This window comes from Chelonia mydas, chromosome 3 (assembly GCF_015237465.2).
Source record: "Chelonia mydas isolate rCheMyd1 chromosome 3, rCheMyd1.pri.v2, whole genome shotgun sequence".
Classification (NCBI taxonomy): domain Eukaryota; kingdom Metazoa; phylum Chordata; order Testudines; family Cheloniidae; genus Chelonia; species Chelonia mydas.
The window spans coordinates 163,280,404-163,295,484 of NC_057851.1; the positions used below are offsets into that span (position 1 = coordinate 163,280,404).

General features: G+C 40.9%; 1 protein-coding gene across 8 annotated transcripts in view; it reads right to left on the reverse strand.

Moving 5' to 3' along the window:
• Positions 1–15,081, reverse strand: part of HHAT (hedgehog acyltransferase) — a 322,110-nt gene that overhangs the window by 197,804 nt on the left and 109,225 nt on the right. The window lies entirely within an intron of this gene.

Below are 15,081 nucleotides of genomic sequence, written 5' to 3' on the forward strand. Positions count from 1 at the left end.
AAAACTCCAAGGTTTTCCACGCAGAGTCTCTCTCAAATCATTTGGTGGAGGGGAAGGATTTAGCACTCTGGAATTAGTTGTAGTTCCACCCCAAACCCTGCACATATCAGGAAACTTTGCCTTCCACTTGCTCTGATCCTCCTGGTCTCTCCACACCCACTTCCCAAGAGCACAGATCTACCGGTGACCCCCTCTCTGGCTTCTGCTGCCCACAAGACCTTCCTTCAAAAGGGCTGGCTCAGCAAAAGAGATTATTCATTCCACTTCAGGCTGTATTCCCATTCCTGGGAAACAACACAGGTCTGGGGAAGGGGTAATGTAGGTCCATTATGGCCTGACCTCTCCAGGCCGAAATTCATCTGCTGCCTGCCACTTCCCAGCCCCACAGGATTTCAGGAAAGGGGTAGAGTATAGGGAAAGCAGTGTGGTCAAACGGATACAGCTCTGGGCTGGGATTCAGGACAACCTGGGTTCTCATCCTGGGAGATTCTTCCACTGCCCTGCTGGATGACCTGGGGAAAGTCACTTTCCCTTTCTGTGCCTCAGTTTCTCCATCCGTAAAGTGGGGGAAATGATACTGACCTCCTTTTCTAAAGTGCTTTGAGATCTAAGACTATAGAGCTCTATATAACTGCTAGGTATTATATTATTATTATTACAGACATCTGACCACTTCCACCTTCTGCATGGAAAAGGGGCAGTAAGGGATTATCTCAGCCTAATCCTGATTTAATTAGAGAAAATTCCCATTGGCTTTAGGGTCAGCCTCTATATGACAGCCCATTAGTAGCTTCTTGCTACAATCGCCTGAATTTAAGATTTTGTTTTTTCTAGATGTGCCTAGTTCATTATCTATGCCATGGGGATTAATAACAAGACATGACGCAAACAAGCCATCTAAACTGTTTTTTCCCTTAATTATCTTGTGAAAATGTAACACAAATGTATTTGTCACCTACTGTACACTATATTCACTATAACCGCAGTTCACACAACACTATGTTGCTATCTAGATATTGATACAAAATAAACTAATAGCAATTCTTGGTCTTTCAGGCCAAATTAGTGTTTCAGAAACCTATTCTCCTACCAATTCAGATGCATTAATATGGTAAATTCACATTATTTGGATTATTTACACATCATGGATACTTTAGGGAAGGGATATAGTCCCTGAAGTATCCATTTTAAATTGTGTTAATTAACTTTTGCCTCTGACTACCAACCATTTGTTTCCTTTGCAAGTGACTCCAAGAAGTAAAGATGACAGGACTATAATTCTCTGAATCTAGTTTTGCCTGCCTCGCATTGGAAGCATAAAAGCCATTTCGTAGATTTCTAATCATAATAAATCTCACCAGTCCATAGTACATCTCACGGAAGTATCACAGTAATTGGAGTCCCACATTTTTCCTACTGTACTGCCCTTGGTCCAGTGTACCAGGATGTCTGTTATCTGGTCTTGGGCATTTATATCCTTCTGTATCTTGCAGGCTTTTAAATTAATTTCTCATAATGGATAGCTGCCACGTAAAATCAGCCTTGTTAAAAAATTTAAACAACCCCTCTCCCCTTCAAACCTCTGTTATTTCATGATCTTTATAAGGGATTAAAAAAAAAAAGCAGTCAACATCGCTAGCCAACAACATTACCATTTTATCTCCAACTGCACACGGCATATTGCTGAAAACAAAAACATTACAGATCCAGAACTTGACAGACCGAACAAGCCAAAGTCCTGCTCAGAATTGTACTCATTCTTTACACAAAGGGCAGGAAAACATGCTGGACTAAGCCAGGGTCATTGACATCTGGGCACCACCAGTACCATTGGGAACCTAGACAAAGCAGTAAGTTAGAGGCAGAGCTGCAGGCGCCACACAGTGCAACACAGAAGAACAGAGGGACCAATGATAAAGGAGCCACTTGGTTTTTAAGTTGTTAGTTGTGAGATCCTTTAACTTAACTGTATTGAGGTTTGCTGTATTCTTATGCTCGTGATCTCAAAATGGCTTCTTAAGCACGGTAATCCACTGGCAACAAAAACAGCAACTGCCAATGCTTTCTATAAAGCTCCTTAATACAGAGGTAGTATTTGTAAGGGACATACACAGAGAACAACAGCCCTATTGATTTTTACATTCCTGCAATGAACTTTACTTCAACTTTGAATATTAGATAACAGATGTGGAAAACATCCCATATTGATGGATTCTGCTAGGGTGAATTATTAATCTTTCACAATTCACAAGTGTTTCATGTCCAAGATGACAGCAGCTTGCAAACACACACATTCGCAGGCTCATTTTACTTTACCTTATGTCTCCTATTCTGAGAGAACAGAGAATTAGAAATTTAGTACATTGTGGTTACTTCCTAGGACCAGTCATTCATAACCAACCTTATGCTGCACGTAAAGTACAAGAAGGAAAGAAAGCAGGCACATGAATGAGAGAGAGAGAGATACAGAACTGTCCTGGACAATTAATATATGAGGAATAGGTAATTTCTCTGCTGTCACCAAAAGTCCAAGCGCACCACTGTAATATAAGATATACTAAATCAGAACACTTGCTACCACTGTCTAATTGGGCTGTATGCTGTGTCCAAGATTTATATTAACCTGTGCTGGAATAAGGAGATTTGAGGATTTTTTTTAATTGTGCAGCTGTTTCTCAACAAAATGTGATCAACAATGATTTTTAAGTCCATGGGCCTGGTCCCATCAACATCGATATCAACAAAACTCCCACTGACTTCAGCTGGAGGAGGACTGGAACCTAGGTTCCTATATTTGACATGACAAGTGACTACTCTTCTAGATGGCCTTACACTGGGGAGCAGCTTTGAAAAGGACAGGGGAAAAGGCTGGATTTAGCACACACCACTTGAATCAGGAAGAGACAATCAGTTCCAAGATGTGCACCTAAAAAAGGGCAAAAGATCATAAAAGGATTATTAATCAGTGAAAATGTAGCATTATCTTACAATAAAGTCAGCTGTAGTACTGTAACTATACATCAGAAAATGCATATATCATGACACTATTCCCTAATCCATTTTCCCTCATTATGCTCCCATTATGAGCTTCTTCCCCCAATTTCCAACCGTAGAAATTAACAAGCTTTATTTTCCATTCCCAACTAGGCTCCCCGGCTGCTCCAAGGCTCCCCGGCTTGCATCCTGCCACTAATTATTACTATTATGGCCTGAGCTGTCTCAAAGTTGGCAGAATTTTTACTGAAATGCACAGTTCCAAGTTCCCAGGTGCTTGAGTATAATTATTTAATCGATACCTTTTTGTTTTTCAGCAACAGCCTCAAAAAGCACAGATGGACTGAAATGAAACTCAATTATAAATTAATTTCATATATACATATTTTATACACACGCACACATATATACACATATGGAGATCGCAAACTGTCACATAAAAATAACACAAACTAGCTATATCTTCTTTAAAGTTTCATTGTCACTTCTTCATTTGTACAAAGGAATAATAAGCACAAAGATTAATTAGCTTTCCAAAATTGTATGGCTCATCAAAAATTACAGCCTAGATAGCCTAAAAAATAAGGTGGAAGAGGGGGGAACCTTTTTCACTTTGTTTGGTTTATGTCTGAATAGAGACATTGGGATTCTTTCATTATCAACCTTTTCCATTTCCCTAGTACCACTACTGTTGGAATTATTGTTTATGCAGGATATTATCACAACAATAAATTTCACCATAAAATTCCTTTATTAAATTCAAATGTGGAATGTTATTTATACAATTGCTCTAAACATGCCTAAAAAGCCTAAATAAGCAATTTGCTACAGCCAAACAGTAACAAAACATTTATAAGCATTTGATCAAGATACTTACAAACAGGCTAAACCAAGTGGTGCTTATACTCACATTGGTCAGCTCCAACATGGCCAGGCTGGTATTATAGCAGTGAACCCTTTAAAAGTTTACTTTTTTTTTTATACCCTTTAACAAACAAGCGATGCCATTACGAATTACCGATTTCAGCTAAAAACCAATTTGAAATAGTTCACCCTTATTTCAAGTCTTAATCCAGATAAGAGTTACAACTTCCTTTCCCCCCCATCTCTTCCCCTCCTTCTTGCTGACCAATAAAGAAATTGAATCCTTTGCACCTAGGTTCACATAGGCCCTGATTTTTGAGATAACACTAATATGTGGGTGGGAAGGTTCACATTGGCTCTTTTAAAGACAGATTCTCTGTTTTATTTAAAACCATCTGCAGTCATCTGTATTGGTCAGAGGTCTTCTTATAAACTTCCCCTTATTACACTAGTTATTCTTTGAACATGACATCCTCCTTACTTCATTCTTTCTGGCCTTATAACTCAATACTTTCAAGGCGTTTCTTTTACTTGCTAGTTAGGGCCTTTAAAACACATTTCTTTAACCAAATTTAAGCTAACTTTAATTCTCTAATGTTATATTTATTTTACAAGTACTAAATGAATTGACACAAATAAAGAGAAACTCACACTCCTTCCATGCAAACCAAACTATTTTTTTCAAAGCTCACACTGTAGGAACAACACACAAAAGTGAGGCATCTCTAACAGAGAATACAAGCATCAAACAACGCACATCTGCATAACAATATATTTGTATCTTTTGTTTTAGCACCACAGTATAATTCACTGAATGCCTTACAATCGGTTTTGTTTAAAAAGACAATTATCCATCTGCATTTTTTTAAATTTATTTTCAGCCTATTAATAGCTATAGAAAATAAAATCTGCCCCAGACTCAACTCAAATTAAAACCAGGCCTAGCAGAGCTAGTCCACCACACAAAGAAGTGCAGTTATATTTGTAGGGCTGGAATGGACTTCATGAGGTCAGCTACTGCAAGCCCACATGCTGAGGCAGGACAAAGTAAACCTAGACCAAACCTGGCAGCTGTTTGTCTAATCTGCTCTCAGTAACAGAGATCTTTGTGATGAATTATGTGTTTGAACTTTTAGTCTGTATATGCCCTGATCCTGCAATTGGGTCCACCAATTTCACATCTCAGCCCAATGTCTGCATTAGCAGATGTGATGGCAGGATCAGGACTTTGGATTTTAAGATCCTTGGGGCAGGGACCTCATTTCCTTTATTTTCTGCAACAGGCCAAGTATACCTGCCTTAAATAACTTAAATAAAAAGCAATCATCTTTTGAAATTATTTCATGTGCTGCCCCTGAGAACCCTATGCTGATTGTAAGAGAGAGAGCAGTCAGTTTTCTGTATCCATTCAATGCTTGATAGCATTCTATGAGTGTATAACTCCCACTGGAGTTATAACAACCTAGGCAAGAGTGTCTTGCCCTCTGGATGCTGACCGTCAAATCAGAGTTTATTCTGATGAGTTAATGCTATCTTGTCTTTCACTAATTAAATGATTTATCAGTCTGTCCGGCACAGGAGTTTTGTGGATATAGTTCTGGAGTGAGCAAGTATGTTCCAGCACACCTGTTTTTGTAGTAGAAGCATCTTACTAAAAGCTGTTGTTACTTTTCTAACTTGCTTAATTCTTAAAGGGATGCCATCAACAACTGAAAAAAATATTTCTGTCTGAAATTATTTCACCAAGTCTCTTCTTATGAGTCACACCTAAGGTTACTACAAGTGAAAGAGGTTGGAGAAAAATAATCTCTGTCTTCTGTATTTGTTTACTTTGGGAATTTGGCATCACTTTGTATTTTAGTCAGTTTCACGGTTTCCCATGTAGAGTTGGTCAGTTTTTTCTTGTTTGTGCAGTCTCTCACAACAACAGGAGAGAGAGAAACATTTTTAAATAGGAAAATGAGGTTGTAAAACCATAAAAATATTGGCAGGGAAACACAGGGGGATGTGCAGCACAGTAGAATACTGTTTACCCAAGCCTACTTTATCCGGCTCTCTGTATTTACTGAACCGGGTGGCAGAGCTCAGACTGTCAGCCCCACCATGCAGGGCTCAGAATCCGAGACCGAGCCACACCCATTTTCCTGATTATCCGAATTTTTGATTATCTGATCTGGCCCCAGTCCCAAGTAAATCAGATAAACTGGGTTCCATTGTACTTGAAACTAACTTTTTGAAACTGACTTGACTTTGAGTGGATCGCATGCCTTTAAAATATTATTACTCTGAGCACCACTCCTTTTTAAAGTATTATCAGTAAAGCAGCCAACGTTAATGTTTTGTAATAAGCATATCTACATCCAAGGATGGAGACCTGCAAATCATTACTGTAAACCAAATAGGACAATGCCTACTTTAAATGATGCTATTTTAAAATCTAAAGATCATATTGCATCTTAAGGTGAATGGGAGTTTGATCTGCACATTCCATAGCTCTTTCTTTCACGTATGAAATCATGATGCAGGCACGGATTTACTTTTTAGTAATTCAATCTCTGTCCTTTAACACATCATGTAGCTATTACTGAAATGATGTGTTGACTTAACTACTGAAGACGAATAGCTACTGAGAGTAATTTTATAGAACACCTTTGGGATCATGTAAATAATGGAACACCGGCCAGAGAGAAGAATTTTTTATAGACAAATAGGGCCAAATCTTTGTTCGTGTTAGGCTTGTTTTGTTTGCACTGTTGTGGTGGTGGCTCCAATAGCACCACACCTGCATTGTATCAGGATACTGGGTCTGGCCAGGGAAAAGCATGAGTGGGCAGAAAGTGTCTCTGGCCGGCCAATTCCCAGCAGCTAGAATAGTCCCTACGGGCCACTGGCAGCCTGCATAAAACAGAAGGCTAAAGATTTCTCTAATATTTCTCTGAACGTAGCAGATACTGGAGACAGCACCCACTGACACCTGCCTCAACTGCAAAAGCCTTTGCTCCCCAACCCGCACTACTGACTTGTGCAGAGACCTGTTCAGCCAGTCCAAAACGTCACCAAATCTTCACCTCCAGACACATTTATCAGGATCTTGCAAAAGATCTTGCAAATCTTGCTAAAATAGTTGATGTACATTTTAAACAACTAGAACTGCCTCCATTAGACTGAGAAATAGGTTGCAAAGAAAAGGGACAGAAGCTCCAACTCCTAAGACATTTAAAATTAGACTGAACAAAACAACAACATACTATAGGCAACAATGCAGCACGGCCACAGTGACCATCATGGGACAATTTAATAGCTATTTGCCATCTCTAATTTCTGAGATTCTAGTGATAATATAATTCATACAAAGAAAGAAACCTACATACATAATTATTGAAACTGTGTTAATTCCAGTGAATAGAATTTGCTTTTATACTACTGGTTTGAAATCATTTGGCTCATTTACAAAACAAATAGACCATGGACTCCCCCTGCTGAATTTAAGATTGAAAATTGCCATACTAATAATATTTGAATCTTCTTTAACTGTTAATCTAGTATTAACAGAATTTGAAGTACCATCACAGTATTTTAACATTTTTAGGTATGTCTTTGAAGCACTTCTTAGACAAAATAAGTACTTTGCACTTATGTTTATTTTGAAGGGTTTATTTCAATGTTTTGCAAGGGTGAGGTAATATCTTTTATTGCCCCCCTTGTCTCTCTAATATCCTGGGACTGACATGGCTGCTACAGCAACGCTGCATTACAGCAGCCCTAAGGCTCCAGTAGAACAACTGGGGATCAGTTCAAATAGGGGGCATCCAAACCATTACTCCAGCTACACCCTTGTGCCAGCCACAGCAGGATGGGGTGTGGTGCCATAGAGATCTCTATTCCAGCTCTATGCCACCAGAGGATTCCTTTGCCCTGAAATGCTCTTCTCAAGGCTGGATATGCCAGCTCAGTGGCCAGAATCCAGTGGCGGGGCAGTGCATATCGGTCAGACCACATAGAGACTCTGGCCTTGAATATTCTTCCATTTTCATTGTTCTTTGAAAGTAAAAGGAGAACCAGAAGCAGTGAAGTCAAGTGACAGTGTAAGAGCAGCAAGGGAGTGAGCAACAGAACCAGAATTCTAGCTAGCTAGGCTCTTATACAGCACTTACCGTGGTATCTGAAAGCCTTGCCATTCTAGAATACTTGGATCTCTGTCCTATGCTCAAACCATCCCTCTCACTCTCTACAGCTCTCCACTCTCTTCATCTCTAGAGCTAGTCCCTCTTTGTCAGAATTAAGGCACATTGGTGGGATGCTGTAGGCTTCTACCCTTGCAACACAGCACATGCCCTATCTACTTCTGTGAAGAGGGAACAGGAGTCTGGGTGATGTTAGACTGGCACCTTTTGTGAGTGAATCACAAATCAAACATACACACAGAATACATATTAGTTAAATGGTACTCCTGAGGGAATTCTGCACCAAAAAATTAAAAATTATGCGCAATAAAAATATTTTAAAATTCTGCAAATTTTATTTGTCAATAAATAAATGTGGCTTCAGCATGGCAGTGGGGAGCACAGGCCACTGGCTGCATTGAGATGGGAGATCAGCCTGAAACCCCCACCTCCCTCGGTACAGGGACTCGGCAGTGAGGCTGCACCTGACTCTGACACAGTGGAAGGGCTGCGCCTGCCCCAGAAGCACTCCGGGGCCCTGCCCCTCTGCGCCAGGTGCACCAGGTGTGGGTGGGCAGGCTCAGCCCAGCAGAACCCAAGTGTGCAGAGGCTTAGTGTGGTGGGGATCCAGGTGTGCGGTGAGAAGTTTCTGTGGGGGGCAATCTGGGTGCGGGCGACTTAATGGGAGATCTGGATGCACAGGGGCTCATTGGGGGGTTTCGGGTGCAGGGGCAATGGGACTCTGCAGGGGCCCCAGGTGAAGGTGGTTGGGGCTTAGAATGGGGGAGATGGGTGTGGGGAGACGGGGCTTGGCGGGTGGGGGGTTGGGTGTGGAGGTTCAGTGGGGAGGGTCCGGGTGCTGGGGGAAGGGGCTTGATGGGGTGGGGGTCTAGGTGCAGCTGGTTGGGGCTTAGTAGGGTGGGGGGGTCTAGGTGTGGGGAGCTTGTTGGAGGGGTCCAGATGTGGGGGGAGGGTAGGGCTTGTCAGGATGAGGGTTCAATGAGCCTGCTTAATGGGGGAGCCCCAGCTGCTTCTGAGGGGATGCCGCATGTCTGGCTCCCACTTCCCCCTGCAACTCCTCTATCCCCTTTTCTTCTCCATGACCCTCCCATCACTCCCACATTCCTCTCCCCCTGCCCCATTCCACCCCCACTGCCTCTTCCCTCCATCCCCTCCCCTCCCTCATTTCCTCCACACACCCCTTACCAGCCCCACTGCGAGCACTCACTGCTGCAAAGAAAAAAGGAAGGCTCCTGTGGGTGTACTGTCCCGCATAATTTCCCCCGGAGTAGTTAAATGGACAAGATAAAGCAGGTTTCCATGATCACTTTGTTAACCATCTCTATGTTACTGTTTATGTAGTTTGAAAAACAAAAGACAATATAAACACAAGGAGATAATTAAGGGCTATACTACAGCTAGTCTACCATACACCATGTCTGTTTCAACAGCTAACTGTCAAAGAAATTTTAAAGGATGAAATTTTAAAGAATTTTAAAGGATCAACTGTTGATGCTACCAAGCATTACGCTGCATAAAACTAATCCTCCATTATACATGCAAAGTGTTTCAAAAGGCAATGATAAAGTTCTGTTACCAGTATCTCACCTGTCACTTCCTTTCCATAGAGAGGCTACTACTCATTGTAAGAGCAGTAGCAGAATTTTACACGTCTCGCCATCGATCAGAGAAAGTTCTCACATTGCTGTTAAATTATAATTGACCACCAAAGTTGGCTCTGCATACTGGTGCAGCACCTTTGATCCTATTGCTCCTGGACTAAAGTTTAAATCCTTTTCAGATAGCTAAGGAGTTCTTCTCAGTTATGTTCAGAGGCTTCAGTAAAAGGTTAAGGATTGTTCTGCAATGCTGTAGTCTCCAACAAAAAACTTTTCTAAAACAGTTGAATGATTTTTTTTTTTTGTTAACACCTTAAAATCCTGCATCCTAGAATGATTTCTCACCCTTGGATAGAGGAATTAAAGACACAGCTCCATGATACTGCCAGTTCCAGATATGACCTCCGGTCTCAAAACCAGGAAACCCAAAAGTTACATGAAGACCCATCACTATAGGAATTTTGAGGATAATGTCTTTGTATCTTGACACAGATTTCTTATGGCTGAACACAGGAACATAGCTTATCCTAATGAAAGACTATCTTCAACCACTCCTTCACTGCTGCCCAAAATGAAGCATTATACCATCAGGGCTAAGAAGCTTTTTGAAGTGCCCTAGACGTTCAGTATGATTGTCTGTAATGATCAGACTCGCATTCCCTCAACACTGTGTTGCAAATCGGCCAAACTAGCCTCTTCGCAGTCCCGATTATGTTTCTATAAAGTAACTACCAATTTGTCTTCATTTCTTTAACATTTGTTTGCATTTTCAAGTCTTTCCTTTGAGTTTCTCTTTGTTCTCGTCACAGTGTGTTTCGCTGGTTCCTCTAACCAAAGGTTTTTTTTCATGGTACAGTACTCCTAATAGCATCTTTACTGCATCTACCTTCCTTCTACAGCATTCAGAAAAGTTGAATAGTATTAAAATATCTGAGAAATATTAAACAAATACTTTTCCTAAACATTCAGTAGTATACAACAATTTCCCTCCTTAATTTCTGGGCAATATAGCTATAATCCAAAATAGTGTTCGCAATTGATGATGATCCAGACAGTTCTTTTTTTCTTTATATATTCCATGTTGTTGAATTTCTCCACATGTGCATGTATTTTCTCCAGAAGTCTAGGGCACTTTATAAAACTGTCATGTATGTTACAGCTATTTTGGGGCAGAACATTTAGCTTTCTCCTCTTGGCTGCAGTGCACATATATGTGCATGTATGGGTTTCCCAATACTGCATATCCAGAACAACATCAGAGCATGTATTCACTACTATGTTTGCAATAGCAGCGACAGAGCCACAGTGTCCAGATCATCAGAAGCAGAAGTAGAAATGAAATTAGAGACAGACTCATCTGGGACGGTCTTCCTGCCATCAGTATCCTAAGTATGTGACCTTGTCTCGCTAATGTCCTGGGACAAACACGTCTACACCAACATTGCATATCAGTATCCTAAGACATTACTGGGTACAGCATTTACAGGCAGTAGAAGAACGGTATATAGTGTTGTGCACACCTGAATGTATGCCTTTAATCCTGTGAGTGCAAAGTAGGTGTTTTTACATGATCACATCTGTAATTAGGATAAGAAAGCAAAGAGATTAAAGACCCTTAACACGATGGTATGTAGGTGCACCAACAATGATCAAGCAGGGATATCCTTCCTGCAGCTTCAGAAAGGATATTCAGTTATTCATTCTGATATACAAATATCAGAAGTATGCCTAGAGACTGATAACCAGGGATCACAGAAATCCATTTGCCACAGAAAAACACCGAATTTGTGGGTTTTTACAGAGAATCTTTAGTTTTTACATTTTGTGAAAAAATAAAACGATATATTAAGTATTAACTAAATTTTACTGACAGTACCAGTGTCATTTATTCAATGTCTGCAACCTCCCCCTCTTGTGGATGATATTTGATTACACTTTAAATTTACCTTACTGAAACATGTTTAGCTAAGTGCTTCCAGCGTACAGAGGTTACTTAATAGTATATAGGCGTTTGTGTTTTAATGCATCTGAAATGTCACTCCAGACATCAGTAATTAAAGTTATGAAAAGATGCCGAAAACTTCAAAAATCACCCCTAAAGACCATGTCACTGAGTTTGGCAAGAACAAGTTTCATGTTGAAGGTAGGCTTCAAACTTGCTTAAAAATAGTAAATATCAATAAAACACTGCGTTCAACTGATACCTATATATATTGTGGCTAGGGAAACTAAAGTTCTGAGTTTCATTTTCATTGTGGAAAAACACTGGGGGTGGAGGGTTGTCTTTTTTTTTTTTTTTTTTTTTTTTTAAATCAGAGAATTCTGGTTTTATTGTGACAAAAAACTAGGATCCCTGCTAACTCAGCCAAGTTCAAAAATTGCCTTCTATTCACAAAAGTACATTATTCCATAGCATGTAGCATGAAACACTGGTTTTGCTTATCTGATAGCATCTGAATCAAATTTTCCTACTGTATTCTGAACACTGGTTATTAGCCTGATGTTTTGCACCACTAATTGCAGAACTAAATGTGGATAAGCTACAGCTGTTTAAACTGAGGCATACAATTTGAATGCCAGGATAGAATATGGACTATAAACGGTACACTTACCATTCATTAGTCACACATAAGAGCTACATCAAAGTCCAGGATACAAGATATATGAAAACATCACAAAAAATACTGAATGCAAACATTAATTACTCTGTATTGGTTACTGCTTTCCAAAACTCAGCTATCCTTAGACAAAGTTGCTACCTAACCTCAAAAGCCCCTTTTCACAATCTGTCCAGTAGAAGAGATATTCTAGCTTCCATGACACTGAACATGAACAGGGTTAAGAATATAAAATGTTTAATACCTAAGTCCTTAATCCATTTTATCAACATGCCATCGGTTAGCCCTGCACAACAACAGTTAAAATCCTACACTATCTCAATGTGCTTCCCTGTGTTATATTTCGAAACAACGGAGCTCTGTTTCTTTTATGGAATAGGGTAGAATTCTTTTTAAATATTCTTCGATATTTTCCAAAGTCCAAGGAAAAAGTGTAATTGAATAGAATAGGAAAAAAAAGGCTCCCTATAGTTCACCAGCTCCTATATTCTTTTAATGAGCACAATTCTCTTGAAAGACAGCTAAGAGGTACGTGCATCTCCATTCTACCCCAAAACAAAGGAAAAGAAAAGAGACTAAGAACTTGAAAAGTATATTCTTGGGAAAATTCCTAGGATCAGGTAATTAGATTGAAGGAAAAATAGGAAACGTGACCTATCTTAAATCTGATTTTTACACATCCACCAAACCACCCACCGAAATTTGCAAGGTTACAAGGAAGATAGATAAAATTTTCATTCCCAGTTGTCTGCTTTATTTTCAGAAACTGGAAGTCGGATATGCACTTATTCTTTTTTGCAAAATCACCCATCTGTAGTAGCAGCAGTGCTCAAAATAGGTGTTAAAAAAAGATGATGCTCTGAATATTTTATCTTAGCAAATCATCCACCTCAACTGTGCTCTGATCTAGACCTTAAAGAGTTTCCAAACCTATTCCACCTCTTTGTCTTCCAGGGCACAAAAAGCATTTATTCAGCAACGCATCATTTTATCGATCTCATCTGAAATTTCTAGCAGGAAACCCCTCATGTCCATCCTGGTTTTATTGAAGGACCATGCTACTTTTGTCAGTCCGGCTGAATATTTCAAAATGTTACCCTATGTTACCCTCAGTCTGGGGTGAAAGTAACTTAAATGACTTACTGGTACACACGGGGGCTGGGCTCCTGGGCAAGGTGGGGGGGCGGGGTGGCTCTGGGGCCCTGGAAAGGGCAGGGCCTTGGACAGAAGGGGCGGGGCCTCAGGCCAAAATCCCCCAGCCAGCCCTTCAGCGCTGCCTGGCCCACACTGCCCAGGGCTCTGGCAGCTGCAGCTGGGAGATAATTTCAGTAGTGGCTGCCGGAAGCCCCAGGCCCTTTAAATAGCTGCCGGAGCCCCGGAGCAGGTGCCCCTTTTGCTCCCTCCTCCGCCCCCCCCATCAGCGGCCCAGCTGGTACGGTCAGCACTTTCTTACCAGTACACCGGACCGTACCATACCAGCTTACTTTCATCTCTGCCCTCAGTGAATCTTAGTCATCTAAGCATTGGTTTCACTACACCTAGATACAAGGAACCACAAGTTCAAATGCTGGCCAGGTAAACACAGTCCACTTTTGGGGGAGGCCATAAAAATGAAGTTCTATCTAATCCATATGGATGACATGGATTTCATGGTGCTTCTCTTAATAGCTGTATTTGCTGCTGTATCCTGGGCCAAAAAATTCCTCCTTCCCAGCTGCTGTGTAGTGATAATTATATTTCTGGCTATCACCATCTACTTTAGAGGCTGCTGCATTTCACTGTTACTGTGCATATGTATATTTATAAAGTAGTTACCCACTGTCACAGAGTGTGGGGGAGTCCGGGGCCTGCACCCCTCTTCCTGGGATTCATTGTGACTCTCAGTCAGCCAGTAAAATGGAAGGTTTATTGGACAATAGGAACACAGTCTAAAACAGAGCTTGTGGGTACAACCAGGACCCCTCAGTCAAGTCCATTTGGGGGGCAGGGAGCTTAGACCCCAGCCCTGGGGTTCCCTGCGTTCCACCACCCAGCACCAAACTGAAACCAAACCCCCCTTAGCAGGCTCTCTCCTGCAGCCTTTGTCCAGTTTCCCAGAGGTGTTACCTACCCCTCCCCCTCCTGGCTCAGGTTACAGGCTCTCAGGTCTCCCATTCCCAGTGAAAAGAAAAGGAGTACTTGTGGCACCTTAGAGACTAACCAATTTTATTTGAGCATGAGCTTTCGTGAGCTACAGCTCACTTCATCGGATGCATCGGATGCATCCGATGAAGTGAGCTGTAGCTCACGAAAGCTCATGCTCAAATAAAATTGGTTAGTCTCTAAGGTGCCACAAGTACTCCTTTTCTTTTTGCAAATACAGACTAACACGGCTGTTACTCTGAAACCTGTCATTCCCAGTGAAACTCCCCTGCCACATTCCCAGGTCAACACTCCCCCCTCCCTGCTGCGTCACACCCACCAAGAAAGAACGAACTACATGCAAGATATCTGATACAAGAGTATCTATCACTGATGAAATTTTGTTTTTAATCCTTATAATAAAAAAAAGGTTTCTGTTGCTCTGATTTCTTTTAGATGGACAATCTGTCTATCCAGGAATTAGGTGATGGCAGAGAGTTTCACCAAGACCTTACAGAAATCTCATATTTGCAACCAATGTGAAAAGATGTTTGAATAATTCATAGTCCATTTTAGAGTATCACTGGTTCTTCTTTCCCATCCCTTTAGAAAATGTTAAATGTTAAATATGTTTAAAAAATATTTTCCACACAACTGACAGGCCTCAAAGAAACACAACAGGAGGTTATACTTTGATCACCT